A 14,922-nucleotide genomic window follows, 5' to 3' on the forward strand; every position below is an offset into this window, starting at 1 on the left:
GATAAAGTCCAGAAGCTATGCCAATTAGCTCCTTTCGTAGTACGCTGATACAATAGACTCTTACTTATGAATCTCATATAGCCGCTCGCTCGACGACACATCCGTACAAGAAAACAGAAAATTGCGCAAGTCACATCAGTACTCATAAAAGGGAGTACGAGTAATCCGATGAATTACGGACCCATACCACTCACGTCGATTCGCGGTAGGATTATGGAACATCAACTGCGTTCGAACATCGTTAATTACCTTTAAGAAAACGGTCTACTGACAACAGAGGGCACGGATTCAGAAGGTATCTTTCTTGTGAAACACAACAATTCTTTATTCGCACGAAGTAATGAATGATATCGACAGGGGATGTGAAATTGTTTCCATATTTCTAGATTATCAGATGTCTTTGGACACTGTTCCCACAAGAGACTTCTAATAAAACTGCGTTTCTGTGGAGTATCGGTATAGTTGTGCCACTGGATTCGTAATTTCCTGTCGGAAAGGTCATAGTACGTAGTAATATACGGAAAACCAGTAAAACAGAAGTGAAGCGCTCAACAAGAAAATGTGTTGAATTCCTAATATATACAAACGATTTAGGAGGCAATGTGAGCAGCCTTCTTAGATTTTTTGCAGATGATGCTGTCATTTATCGTACGGTAAAATCATTAGAAGATCAAACCAACGCAAAGTGATTTGGACAAAATATCTATATGGTGCGAAAAGTGGCAGCCTCTGAATAAGGAAAAGTGAGGCCATCAAGAAAAAAATCGTTAAATTTCGTTTACACGATAAATCACACAAATGTAAAGGCAGTAAATTCAATTAAATACCTAGGAATTACAATTACGAACAACTTAAATTGGAACGATCACGTAGGAAATGTTGTGGGGAAGGCAAACTATATATTGTGTCTTATTGGCAGAACACTTAGAAAATGGAACAGATCTGCTAGACACTGCACACATTATGTATATCCTTCCTCTCTAGATTTTGCTGTTCAATGTGGTGTCTCTACCAGATGGGATTGACGGTGGGCATCGAAACAGCTCTATGAAGGGAAGTTGGTTTTTTACTATCGTGAAATGAGGGAAAGAGTGTCACGGATATGATAAACTAGGGGTTGGCACTCATTAAAACAAAGGCGTTTTTCGATAGGGCGGGATCTTTTCACGAAATTTCGATCACCAACTTTCTCTCTGATTCTGAAAATATTTTATTGTTCCCAACCTACAAAGCCAGAAACGATCATAGTAATAAAACAAAGGAAATCAGAGCTCGTACAGAAATATTTAAGTGTTCATTTTCTCTAAACGCTGTTAGAGAGTAGAATGGTAGAGAAGGGGTCGTTCGATGAACCGTCTGTCAGGCACTTAACTGTGAAGTGCAGAGTAATCATGGAGACGTAGATGTAATTGTAGATTTGTGGCTAATGTAGTGCAATATGCAACCAATCACTTTTTAAATTTGATGTCTTTCATTATGACAGTAATTAGTTTCCACTGGAGATGGAAATTTTGTTGAAACATTATTTTCCAGACGCTAGAGAAGTGTTTGTGAGGGAAATAATGGGAACTTATTTAACTAATCTGCACGCATGTGCAAAGAGTTTGAAGATGCTAGATATTCCATTTTGCCAAATCCCGATATTCAACACGAAATGCATTGAACTACAGAATAAAATATTTAAAGACACAATGGATGGGTTCGGGTGAGCAATGGGGGTGCAGGTGTTTGCACACATTTAGAATATACAAGAAGTATCGTGCAGATGGCCCTAGGAGGAGACCACCATGCCATCTCTTTTGCGTTATGCAGAGCACGTAATTTCCAACCATGTATACACAGCAAAGCAACGTAAAGAAACCAATTCTTAAAAGCCATTTGAATAAAACTTTTGACTAAATTTCTTCTGTTAATTTAGAATTCGGTCTTAGTACATCTTTTTGTTATTCAAGATGTCGACTTTTTCCTGCACGTCTTCACGTCTTTCTTTTAGTTCAGTGTGCAATATTTCCATATTGTTTCCTTCATGAACTCTTTCTGCAGCTCTGTTCTGTTCTGAAAATAGGTGCTTTCTTCAATTTCTAAGGCACGCTGAGTCCGACCAATGCAGTAACTGTCCCAGTTCGTACAGCTAATTTTGCATTCACATATCCCCCCCCCTCCCCATTCAGGTATGTACAAAAGTTACGTGGCAGATGTGGTTGAGTTGTACACACCATGGCTGTGACACGTGACCTCGTAATAAGGTGCGTGAGTGTGTTGTTGTTGAGGTCTTCAGTCCAAAGACTGATTCCTAGCAGCTCGCCGCACTAACTTATCCTGTTCAGCATACACTAAGTTATCAAAAGTATTCGGACACCTGGCTGAAAATGACTTACAAGTTCGTGGCGCCCTCTTCGGTAATGCTGGAATTCAATGTTGTGTTGGCTCACTCTTAGCCTTGATGACAGCTTCCACTCTCGCAGGCATACGTTCAGTCAGGTGCTGGAAGGTTTCTTGGGGAATGGCAGCCGATTCTTCACGGAGTGCTGTAATGAGGAGAGGTAACGGCGTCGGTCGGTGAGGTCTGGCACGAAGTCGGCTTTCCAGAACATTCCAAAGGTGTTCTATAGGGTTCAGGTCAGAACTCTGTGCACGCCAGTCCATTACAGGGATGTTATTGTCGTGTAACCACACCGCCACAAGCCGTGCATTATGAACATGTGCTCGATCGTGCTGAAAGATGCAATCGCCGTCCCTGAATTGCTCTTAAACAGTGGGACGCAGGAAGGTGCTTAAAACATCAATGTAGGCCTGTGATGTGATAGTTCCATGCAAAACAACAAGTGGTGGAAGCTCCCTCCATGAAAAACACGACCACACCATAACACCACCGCCTCCGAATTTCACTGTTGGCACTACACACGCTGGGAAATGACGTTCAGCGAGCATTCGCCATATCCACACCCTGCCATCGGGTCGCCAAATTGTGAACCATGATTCGTCACTCCACACATTGTTTTCCCACTGTTCAATCGTCCAATGTTTACTCTGCTTACATCAAGTGAGGCGTCGTTTGGCATTTACCGGCGTGATGTGTGGGTTATGAGCAGCTGCTCGATCATGAAATCCAAGTTTTCTCACCTTCCGCCTAGATGTCATAGTACTTGCAGTGCATCCTGATGCAGTTTGGAATTCCTGTGTGATGGTCTGCATAGAGGTCTGCCTATTACACATTACGACCCTCTTCAACTGTTGGCAGTCTGTCAGTCAACAGACGAGGTCGGTCTGTACGCTTTTGTGTTATGTGTGTCCCTTCACGTTTCCACTTCACTATCACATCGGAAGCAGTGGACCTAGGGTTGTTTAGGAGACGTATGACACAAATGACACCCAATCATGTGACCACGTTCGAAGTCCGTGAGTTCCGCGGAACGCCCCATGATGTCTAATGACTACTGAGATCACTGATATGGAGTACGCGGCAGTATGTGGCAGCACAGTGCACCTAATATGAAAAGCGTATGTTTTTGGGGGTGTCTGGATACTTTCTATCACATAGTGTAAATGCATGTCAAACAAAGTGCATAAAATTGTTCCTAGACTATTACAGTTAGGCACTGTCAAAAAAAAAAAAAAGAAAAGAGTTATGTTACAGTAACGAATCCATCTCCGTAGACGAGGTCCTTACCGCACGCCAGTGTGGTTGCGTTCGACTAGAAACACCCATTTCGAGTCCTACTGGTGGAACGAATTTTCGCCCTCAGTATTTGGTTGGGCATGGAGGAAGAGGTGACGGCGTGAAGTTTCTGCCCACTAGGACTGGGTAAACGATGCTGACGTTCGAACGAGCTCGAGACTTCCCGATATGCCACTGCATTCGATTCAGTATCGATTTATTCGAACAATCACGTGACATTTGTGTCGTGCGGCGCGAGTGCAAAGGATACGCAAGTAACTACGAACTGCCCACAACATTAAGGTATGGCTCTATATGATTCTGACAATTTCGTGAAAGAGTGAAGGAAACAGCATTAAATCATATCACTGCACAAACTCCTGAGGTTTTTGAACAAATTTACGAGTCTTAGTTTAGTATGTATGGATATATACTTAAGAGCCAAAGAAACTGGTATAGGCATGCGTATTAAAATACAGCAATATGTAAACAGGCAGAATATGGCGTTGCGGTCGGCAACGCCAATATAGGACAACAAGTGTCTGGCGCAGCTGTTAGATAGGTTACTGCTGCTACAATAGCAGGTTATCAAGATTTAAGCGAGTCTGAACGTGGTGTTATTATCGGTGCATGAGCGATGGGACCCAGCATCTCCGAGATCGCGAGAAAGTTCGGATTTTCCCGTACGACCATTTCTCGAGTGTACCATGAATATAATGAATCCTGTAAAACATCAAATCTCCGACATTGCTGCGGACGGAAAAAGCCTGCAAGAAAGGGACCAAAGACGACTGAAGAGAATCGTACAACGTGACAGAATTGCTGTAGACTTCAATGCTGGGCCCTCAACATGTGTCAGCGTGCGAACCATTCAACGAAACATCATTGATATGGGCTTTCGGAGCCGATACAAAGCTTTTCTCCTCGCCTGGGCCCGTCCGCACCGAGATTCGACTGTTGGTGACTGGAAACATGTTGCCTCATCGGACGAGTATCGTTTCAAATTGTATCGAGCGGATGAACGCGTACGGGTATGGAGACAACCTCATAAATCCTGCATGCCAAAAATGTTCAAATGTGTGTAAAATCTTATGGGACTTAACTGCTGAGGTCATCAGTCCCTAAGCTTACACACTACTTAACCTAAATCATCCTAAGGACAAACACACACAGCCATGCCCGAGGGAGGACTCGAACCTCCGCCGGGACCAGCCGCACAGTCCATGACTGCAGCGCCTTAGATCGCCCGGCTAGTCCGCGCGGCCCTGCATGTCAGCAGAGGACTGTTCAAGCTGGTGGAGGTTCTGTAACGGTGTGGAGCGTGCGCAGTTGGAGTGATATGGGACCCCTGATAGTCTAGATACGACTCTGACAGGTGCCATGTACGTTAGCATCCTGTCTGATCACCTGCATCCATTGACGGTCATTGTGCATTGGGCAATTCCAAGAGGACAAAGAGACACACCATACGTCCATAATTGCTACAAGTGGCTCTAGGAACGTTCTTCTGAGTTTAAGGGGCTCCGGAAAGACTCAAAATCATGAAAAGTTCAATTTTTACTTTTTTGCGTTTTCTGAATCTGCAGACTATTACCTTTTAATAGATATATAATTTATTCAATTCCGAAGACTACAACTATTTTTAAATTTTTTTTGAAATGTGTTCTACATGGGCATGACCCACTGTGGCGCTGTTAAACTGCTGTCAAATGGTGTTATTATTAACGTCCGTGTTCATCAGGTACATTTTAGTGATGTGAGATAAAGTATATGTTTTGGCTAACCTGTGATGGTTCAATATGTATCGCTGGTGTGATTGTCGATTGTTTCATGTTTATTTACTCTGTCGTTATCTCGAAAATATTCGTAATTAATTCTGTTTCTTGAGTCTCTGTTTTGTTTAAGTATAATAATGAGTAAAAGTAAAGTTATTAGAAATCCTCTGAAGGCTTTTAAGAAAAGGAGAAATGTTGGAAAGCCAAAGGTATGTGTTATCATGGGAATGAAGATAGGTTCTAACATGGTACGAGCGATGCTTGCTTTAGACAAGGAACGCCTTCGGGCTGCAGACAGGGCTGTAAAGAGTCTAGAAATACAAGCAAGAGTAAACAGGAGGAGGAACAAGAGGAAGCTGGGGGAGGAGTTTGCAGAGGATGAAGATAATCCATCCTATGGACCTGGAATGCACTAAAAAGTTAATCCAATCTTTGTCGCTCGATTCCCAAAACTTTTATTTTCTCATACTAATTACATGTTTTCTAAGGATCTTCCAAACATATTTGTTTCAAACTTTCAGTAAATGGTACACACTACCTTCTGCATAATTTAACACAGCCTTTTTCCAAAAAACTGTATATTTTTGAATATATAAATAAAAAATTGCAAAAAATGTTGTGAATTTTCATTACAATTGAAAAAAATCATTTTTAATAACTGAACTAAAATTTTGTAAAATCCCTGTGTTAAGTTGTAGCCCATATTCCAATAAATAATCTGTAAAAAGTTCAACTTCCTATCTCAAATACTTTGTGAGGAAAAATGTAATTTATAAGCGTTATTTTAACATTGCAAGTATAGGGCGTTCCGGAGCCCCTTAAATACTTCCGCTGGCCACCAGACTCCCCAGACATGAACATTATTGAGCATATCTGGGATGCCTTGCAACGTGTTGTTCGGAAGAGATCTCCACCGTTTTGCACTCTCACTGATATATGGACAGCCCTGCAGGATTCACGGTGTCAGTTCCCTCCAGCATTGCTTCAGACATTAGTCGAGTCCATGCAAGGTTGTGTTGCGGCACTTCGGCGTGGTCGCGGGCGCCCTGCACGATATTAGGAAGGTGTACCAGTTTCTTTTGCTCTTCAGTGTGTGAATGTTTATGTCAGTTTTTGAGTAAAGGTAACAGACGAAGACGAAAAGGTTGTCCTTCAAAAAAATTTCCTTGTCTGAACTGAGTATAGTATTTTCTCTGATTATGAGAGGCGGTAATGACTTACCAAGCAGTTTGCAAATGAGCAACTCAGTCGCTGTTAACGTATTGTAATAACAGATAAATACTTTAGCAGATTTTAATCAGTTTGAAAACAAGGCGGCACCATTCAGATGAAAGAATCAAGAGAACTAATCAAGAATTACGTGCCCAACGAACGAAATGTATCATATTAAAGTAACTGCATTTTTCGTCGTAAGAATAAATTTCAACGGAGATGGTACCATCAGACCTCACTAGATCCCGGGACGAGTGAAAGCTCGTGAATTACACAGAATCATGATTGCAATCTTTTATTTAAATATTACTTGCTATTGTTACGGATAACGTGCTCGCTACAATATATTTCAGTCCGTGTTTCATACTTAATTTTAAAGTTAATAGTGCATTAAAAACGCTAAGACAGGCCATCGTGACAGTATCAAAAAAGTCACTAGATCGCAGGCCAATTAAACGTTCGAACAGCACCCGAGATTTCCAGAAGTGTGGCGTAAAGTGTTCGAGCCATGTTCAAACACAGCCCTACTGACCTCAAGGCTTTGTGTTGTGTCCTGCAATATATTCCAAGCCTCTGCGTAGAGCCTCCTGTTAGATCTTGTGACAATTTTTATCACGATCAGTGCTTCGGATTGGCAATGTAGCCACGCGCTTCCAAAAAATAAATGTTCAAATGTGTGTGAAATCTTATGGGACTTAACTGCTAAGGTCATCAGTCCCTAAGCTTACACACTACTTAACCTAAATTATCCTAAGGACAAACACACACACACACATGCCTGAGGGAGGACTCGAACCTCCGCCGGGATCAGCCGCACAGTCCATGACTGCAGCGCCCCAGACCGCTCAGCTAATCCCGCGCGGCATGCGGTTCCCTTCATATCTTTCCAGAGGAGTAGGCCGTGTACTGGCTCCGGACTTCTTGCTCATCTTCACACGTCACAAACGTGTCTCGACGCAATACACACATTACAACTGCCTGCTGTCAACAAATTCATTTAAGACACACTCCGCGAGGAAAGAGGCCATTGTCAGTGGAGGAAGAAAGCCTTTTCCTATTAGGCCGCTGAACCTACCCGTCTGTGTCTCCAGTCAACAATACTATACGTCTAAACTTTTACTGAAACTAATAATTGTACAAGTCTGATATCCCATACATTCACATTATATGGTATTATTAATAAAAATACGGATCAGCTGACATTGCTGTGAAATGGAGTGGGATGAAGTGGACATCAACAAACTCTTCAAGGTGTTCAACATAAAATTTCTGTGCTTGGTGTACTGAGAGTTTCGTACTTTGGCTGGAGCAGGGATTGTATCTGCTTTTAGAGTCTGACACGCTAGAGGACCACGCCCCGAGGCTACGATCTTAGCTTTTAGCGACTCAAGAGTCGGCTGCTGCCGAAGTTTCTTCGAGTCTCTTCAGCAGGAGGCGCTCGCATTGAAGTCCGGATCTGATGCGCTGGGTTTCCATAATCCGTCAAAAGTGTGCTGTATCGGTACATGCTGTGGTTCAGCCAACGGCCTTTTCACGTGGGTAACATCGAAGTTAAGCAATGTTGGGCTCTGCTAATACTTGGATAAGTGACCACCTAGGGAAAAGAAGGTGCTGTTGGTTTTAACGACACTGTAATCGCCCATGTGGCGACCAATTCAAAGACTCGCGCCCGGGCGTCGCGCCACCCAACATGCTGTAATTGTCGGAGCCTGCTGGAATTTCCCTTGCCTCTCCGCTGAGTTGAGGCTTTCCCCCAGCACCGTTAATGATACTCGTATTTCCCACAACGTATTTCGTGAAAGTATTGCCCCATGGCTCGCTGATTTTTGAAAAAGACGTACTTTAGAATCTCCAAGAGCTCCTGATGAAGTAAATCTTTTATTATTCTTTTCAGCCACCTTCCACAGCTACGACTTCAGTTGTGGTTTATGATATTGTTGGGAATGTTGTCACTGAATGTTACTATTAATTTAGCCCAAACACCACCAGTGCCAAGATACTTACTTCAGCAGCAGGTGGCAGATTGCACACTACAACTATCAAAATTTACACTTTCTTAAAAGGACAGCAATAGAACAGAAATCTGGCAACATGGTGAGAAGTAAACAATAACTTTTGTTAAGATTACTTCACAAAACTGTACTTTCCTACAGTTTGATGCGTGGCACTTGTTCTAAGCCTAATAGAAGAATATCTAAATAACTTCGCTGTTTCTTGGGAGTCTATTTCATTTTCACTATGACTGAATGTAATACAGCAGACACTATTTGATAGTCCTGGTTCTCGGTAGACAACAACTGCTAAGTCGCAATATTGTCTTCCCAACGCAACACATTGAACTGTGCTCCATAGCGTAATTCTGTGGATTCTTGTATAAATCTGATAACCCATAGAATTTTACTTCTTAAATATTTAATAACATTTTACAGATTATGATTACGTTTATATTTGCACTCCCAAAATTAATAATACGTGGTGTGACAATAAAATAATGAGACTGATATTCTTTGCAAGATGTGGCAACCTCGCAGGCTTGCATAGGCACAATATCTTTGACCTTGGTCTATAAGCTGCTTCTAGCCCAAGCGGCACATCGATGGAACTGCTCAGTCGTGAGTTGCGCTGTAATAAGTTAACACGTGTTTGTGTCTCTCGTCACGGAAACGGAACCGCATAATATTGCGCAGCGGTATGCCATTTCTTTTTGCGTTAAATTGGGTGAAAACGCGACGACAATTTACGGCAAGCTTCAGAAGGCTTTTGGAGAGGAGGTTATGTCAAGAGCTCAAGTTTTTCGTTGGCATAAAATGTTTAGTTAAGGCAGAACGAGTGTTGAAGATGAAGACTGCAGTGGACGACCATACATGCTTGTCTGCTTCTTTGATTTCAGGGGCATTGTTCATAAAGAGTGAGTGTCTCCTGGACAAACAGTTAACCAATATTACTACAAAGAAATTTTAGAAAGACTTCGTAAAAGGGTTCTTTGTGTCCATGCCAACATTTCTGATAATTTGATTCTGCATCACGATAATGCTCCATCCCATACTGCTCTGTAGGTACAGCAATTTTTAACCTCAAAACAAATTTCAGTACTACCACAGCCACCTTATTCACCAGATATCGCCCTGTGCGACTTTTTTTCTATTTCCAAGAGTCAAAACGGCGGTCAAGGGACACCATTTTCAAACAACACAAGGTGTCCAAAAATTATTTTACTCCATGAACCCGATAAACCACAATATCTTTTTTTAACAAATCATCTTCATCCCATGAATTTTGTGATTCATTCGAACTCTGAGTTGTTGTTGTTGCTGCTGCTGCTCTTTTGTTTGACGACCTGTCGCTCGTCTGCTCTATAGTTTGCATGATATTAGTACTTTGCTCCTCAGTCCTGCGTAAAATTCTCGCTATTCTTCAGCTACACACTGAGGTGACAAAAGTCATGGTATAGCGACATCACATATACAGATGGCGGTTGTATAGCGTACACAGGGTATAAAATGGAAGTGCATTGGTGGAGATATCATTTTTACTCAGCTGATTCACGTGGAAAAGTTTCCTATGTGATTACGGCAGCTCGACGGGAATTAGTAGTTTTTGAACGCGGAATGATTGTTGGGTCTCGGTGCATAGCACAATCCATTTCGGAAATTGTTATTGAATTCAGTATTCGGAGATCCATACTGTCAAGAGTGTGCCATGAATACCAAATTTCAAGCATTATCTCTCACCACGGACAATGCAGTGGCTGACGGCCTTCACTTAACGACCGAGACCAGCGGCGTTGCGTAGAGTTGTCAGTGCTAACACGCAACTAACACTGTGTGAAATAACCGCAGAAGTAAATGTGGGACGTACGACGAACGTATCCATTTGGACAGTGCGGTGAGATTTGACGTTAATGGGGCTATGGCAGCAGTCGAAGGAAGCGAATGCCTTTGCTAACAGCACGACATCGCCTGCGGCGCCTCTTCTGGGCTCATATCGGTTGGACCCTAGACGACTGGTAAAGCATAGGCTGGTCTGATGACTCCTGAGTCAGCTGGCAAGATCTGATTGTGAGTTTCGAGTGTGGCACAGACCCCACGTAGCCATGGATCCAAGTTGTGAAGTTCTAAACAGGGCACTGTCCAAGCTCGTGGTGTCTCCATGGTACAACCGAACCGATCATTGATTGGAAATGGCTATGCTCGGTTACCCGGAGGACATTTGCAGTCATTTATGTATATCATGTTCCCAAGCAACGATATCATATCAACGGGCCACACTTGTTCTCGATTGGATTAAAAAACATGGTGGAAAATTCTAGCTAGTGAGTTGGTGAGCAAGATCGCCCGACATCTATCGAACGTTTATGGAAAATAACCGAGCGGTCAGTTAGTGTAGAAAATCCTGCACCGGTGACATCTTCGCAATTACGGACAGCTATACGCACCGAGCGAGGTGGCGCAGTGGTTCGACACTGGACTCGCTTTCGGGAGGACGACGGTTCAATCCCGCGTCCGGCCATCCTGATGTAGGTTTTCCGTGATTTCCCTAAACTGTGGGACTTAACATCTGAGGTCATCAGTCCCCTAGACTTATAAACTACTTAAACCTAACTAACCTAAGGACATTACACACACACACACCCATGCCCGAGGCAGAATTCGAACCTGCGACCGTAGCAATTGCGCGGTTCCGGACTGAAGCGCCTAGAACCACTCGGCCACCGCGGCCGGCCATGTTATTATAGGTAAAGACAGAACAGAGCTGAGTTATGTGTTGCAAGGTAACAAATAATTTTATGGTCTAAAGGAACATTTTGAGATGAAATTAGGAACACTATTCATTTGAGGAATTTTCTTATATATTCAGTTGGTGTCTTTATTTTTTCTAACAGGGAGCAGTTTTAATACGTAAGAGTTACCCGTCGTGTGAGATTATTTGATGAAATGCTCCAGACAAATGCCGGGATGGTTCCTTTGAAAGGGCACGGCCGATTTCCATCCCCGTCCTTCCCTAATCCAATGAGACCGATGACCTCGCTGTCTGGTCTCCTTCCCCAAAAACAACCCAACCCAACAGCTATACGGCCAGGATAGCTCAATATTTCCGCAGGGGATTCCAACGACTTGTTGATTCAATGTCAGGTCGAGTTGCTGCATTACGCAGGACAAAAAGACGTCCATCACAATATCAGGAGGTATCCGATGACGTCTTTCATCTCAGTGTCAGTCTTTATGTTAGTTACTATTATTCCTGTACTGATTTCGTCCACGTTGAAAACCTTTTCCTTAATCTGTGGAACGTTGCTGAGCAAATTTCTCATCTACTCAACACAAGAACATGTATGCCCGATTACAATTAATCAACAGCAGACACATTGTATGTCAGATTAGAGCCGCTGCATTGCTGAAATGGATTGTTGCTACGCGAAAGCAGTAATAAATGTCTTAATGAAATCGAAGCTGAGTTGGTGTATAATGCATGTACTATGTTGGTCATTAACAACGTGTCCGCCCCCGGTAGCTGTGTGGTCAGCGCGACAGAACGTCAATCCTAAGGGTCCGGGTTCGATTACCGGCTGGGTCGGAGATTTTCTCCGCTCAGGGACTGGGTGTTGTGTTGTCCTCGTCATCATCACTTCATCCCCATCAACGCGCATGTCGCCGAAGTGGCGTCAAATCGAAAGACTTGCACCCGGCGAACGGTCTACCCGACGGGAGGCAGTAGTCACACGAAATTACATTTATTAACAACGTAAGGCCAGGAAGATTAGAAAATAACGACAATTTTCATGTTGCGTCTGTACAGTGTACTAGGGAGAATACACAATTAAATTTGTAGGCTACATGGGGTGTACAAGCTGCAGAATTTAGTACTTATGAAAGGTGTATATATCATGAGAAATGGCAGTTTGTTTGAAATGTTTGCTCCTATGAGCGTCTTTGGATGCCAGAACATATGAGTCAAGGCACATTCTTTGGCTGCCAGAAGCGTTATTAGCAGTAGAGCCCGAGTGAGTGAGTGAGTCGGCAACAGAGAGAGAGAGAGAGAGAGAGAGAGAGAGAGAGACTTGAGCCGCCGATAAGAAAGGAGCGTTGTGGGCGGACGTGCAGTGGAGAGATTGGATTTTGAGATGCTGCCCGGTATGACTGAATTTAGAGGATGAAATTTTTAGATGATTTTATAGAGATGACACTTCTGGAAGAAGCTAACAACCGTTGAATTTTATTTGGTTCTAGCCCTAGCCGAGTAATTAGTGTAAAGATTACATTGTGTTTAAGCGTATCTGCGTTTTGGTATCCAGGGCGAGTTATCAGTCATGTGTTGAGAATCTTAACTATTACTCTTCACCCTCTACCTTCAGCCAAAAGTATTTAATTAGAAAAGCAACGTGTAAATACTACGTAATGTAGCCGGCCGCGGTGGCCGTGCGGTTCTAGGCGCTGCAGTCCGGAACCGCGGGACTGCTACGCATGCAGGTTCGAATCCTGCCTCGGGCATGGATGTGTGTGATGTCCTTAGGTTAGTTAGATTTAAGTAGTTCTACGTTCTAGGGGACTGATGACCTAAGATGTTAAGTCCCATTGTGCTCAGAGCCATTTGAACCATTACGTAATGTAAATATTGTTTGTGAGAGTTAATTATTTATGATGTATGACAATGGTGGGAAAAATTATAGTTCATGTTAGAACGATTCACTTCTGTGTTATTAAAAGTACTTAAACACAATTTTAAAATAGCCTTTTATTCACTTGCAAATATTTCACTAAAGTTTATACTCACAGTTTGAACGCAAATGGCAACGTTACTACACTGCCACGCGTTGCATTATTGCGTGAACAATTATCTGCAATTCTGGAAAGATAACGAAATTGTCATTTGACAAAAGCACCTTGAAGAATACTATGTCAGTTAGCCACTCCACGTGGTGTTCACTCCAGGAACATGCAGTTCAGCGCTTCATATTATTATAAATGGTTCAAATGGCTCTAAGCATTGTGGGACTTAACATCTGAGGTCATCAGTCGCCTAGACTTAGAAACTACTTAAACCTAACTAACCTAAGGACATTACAAACACACACACACACACACACACACACACACACACACACACACACACACACACACCCATGCCCGAGGCAGAATTCGAACCTGCGACCGTAGCAGTCGCGCGGTTCCGGACTGAAGCGCCTAGAACGACTCGGCCACCGCGGCCGGCCATATTATTATAGATAAAGACAGAACAGAGCTGAGTTATGTGTTGCAAGGTAAGAAATAATTTTATGGTCTAAAGGAACATTTTGAGATGAAATTAGGAACAGTATTCATTTGAGGAATTTTCTTATATTATTCAGTTGGTGTCTTTATTTTTTCTAACGGGGAGCAGTTTTAATACATAAGAGTTACCCGTTGTGTGAGATGAAGCTATTCTGCATATTACTGATAACAAGTTTTTGTATTCAATTTCATTTACAAGTGGTCAGGTTCAGTTTACATTAACTGGTATCGCACATATCGAAGGTAATTTATAAAGTTTACATTTGTAAGTAGGCTGTTTATGTTTTCTTATTGGCAACGTTACGTAGCGCTCTGTGTGCTAGTTTGCATTGTTGTCTGCCATTGTAGTGTTGGGCAGCTGGATGTGAACAGCGCATAGCGTTGCGCAGTGGGAGGTGAGCTGCCAGCAGTGGTGGATGTGGGGAGAGAGATGGCGGACTTTTGAAATTTGTTAGACTGGATGTCATGAACTGCTATATATATTATGACTATTAAGGTAAACACATTGTTTGTTCTCTACAAAAATCTTTCATTTGCTAACTATGCCTATCAGTAGCTAGTGCCTTCCGTAGTTTGAATCTTTTATTTAGCTGGCAGTAGTGGCGCTCGCTGTATTGCAGTAGTTCGAGTAACGAAGATTTTTGGTGAGGTAAGTGATTTGTGAAAGGTACAGGTTAATGTTAGTCAGGGCCATTCCTTTTTAGGGATTTCTGAAAGTCAGATTACGTTGCGCTAAAAAAATATTGTGTGTCAGTTTAAGCACAGTCTTGTATAATTTTCCTAAGGGGATGTTTCATATGTCGACACTTAGCCGAGGATACCTCACTGGAATCTTCTGATTTTTTCTTGTAGTTTGTGTAATTAGTGTAGATTTTGTTTATTGCTATTGTGTAATTGTAGAGAGAATCTCCTTTGTAGTTGCAGTCTTTCATTGTTGTACAGTAAAACAGTTGTGGCATGCATGTAGATTTGCACCAAGTATTTCACAGCTGCAATTAACTAGATATTA

This window comes from Schistocerca cancellata, chromosome 9, assembly GCF_023864275.1.
Source record: "Schistocerca cancellata isolate TAMUIC-IGC-003103 chromosome 9, iqSchCanc2.1, whole genome shotgun sequence".
In the NCBI taxonomy this organism is placed as follows: Eukaryota; Metazoa; Arthropoda; class Insecta; order Orthoptera; family Acrididae; genus Schistocerca; species Schistocerca cancellata.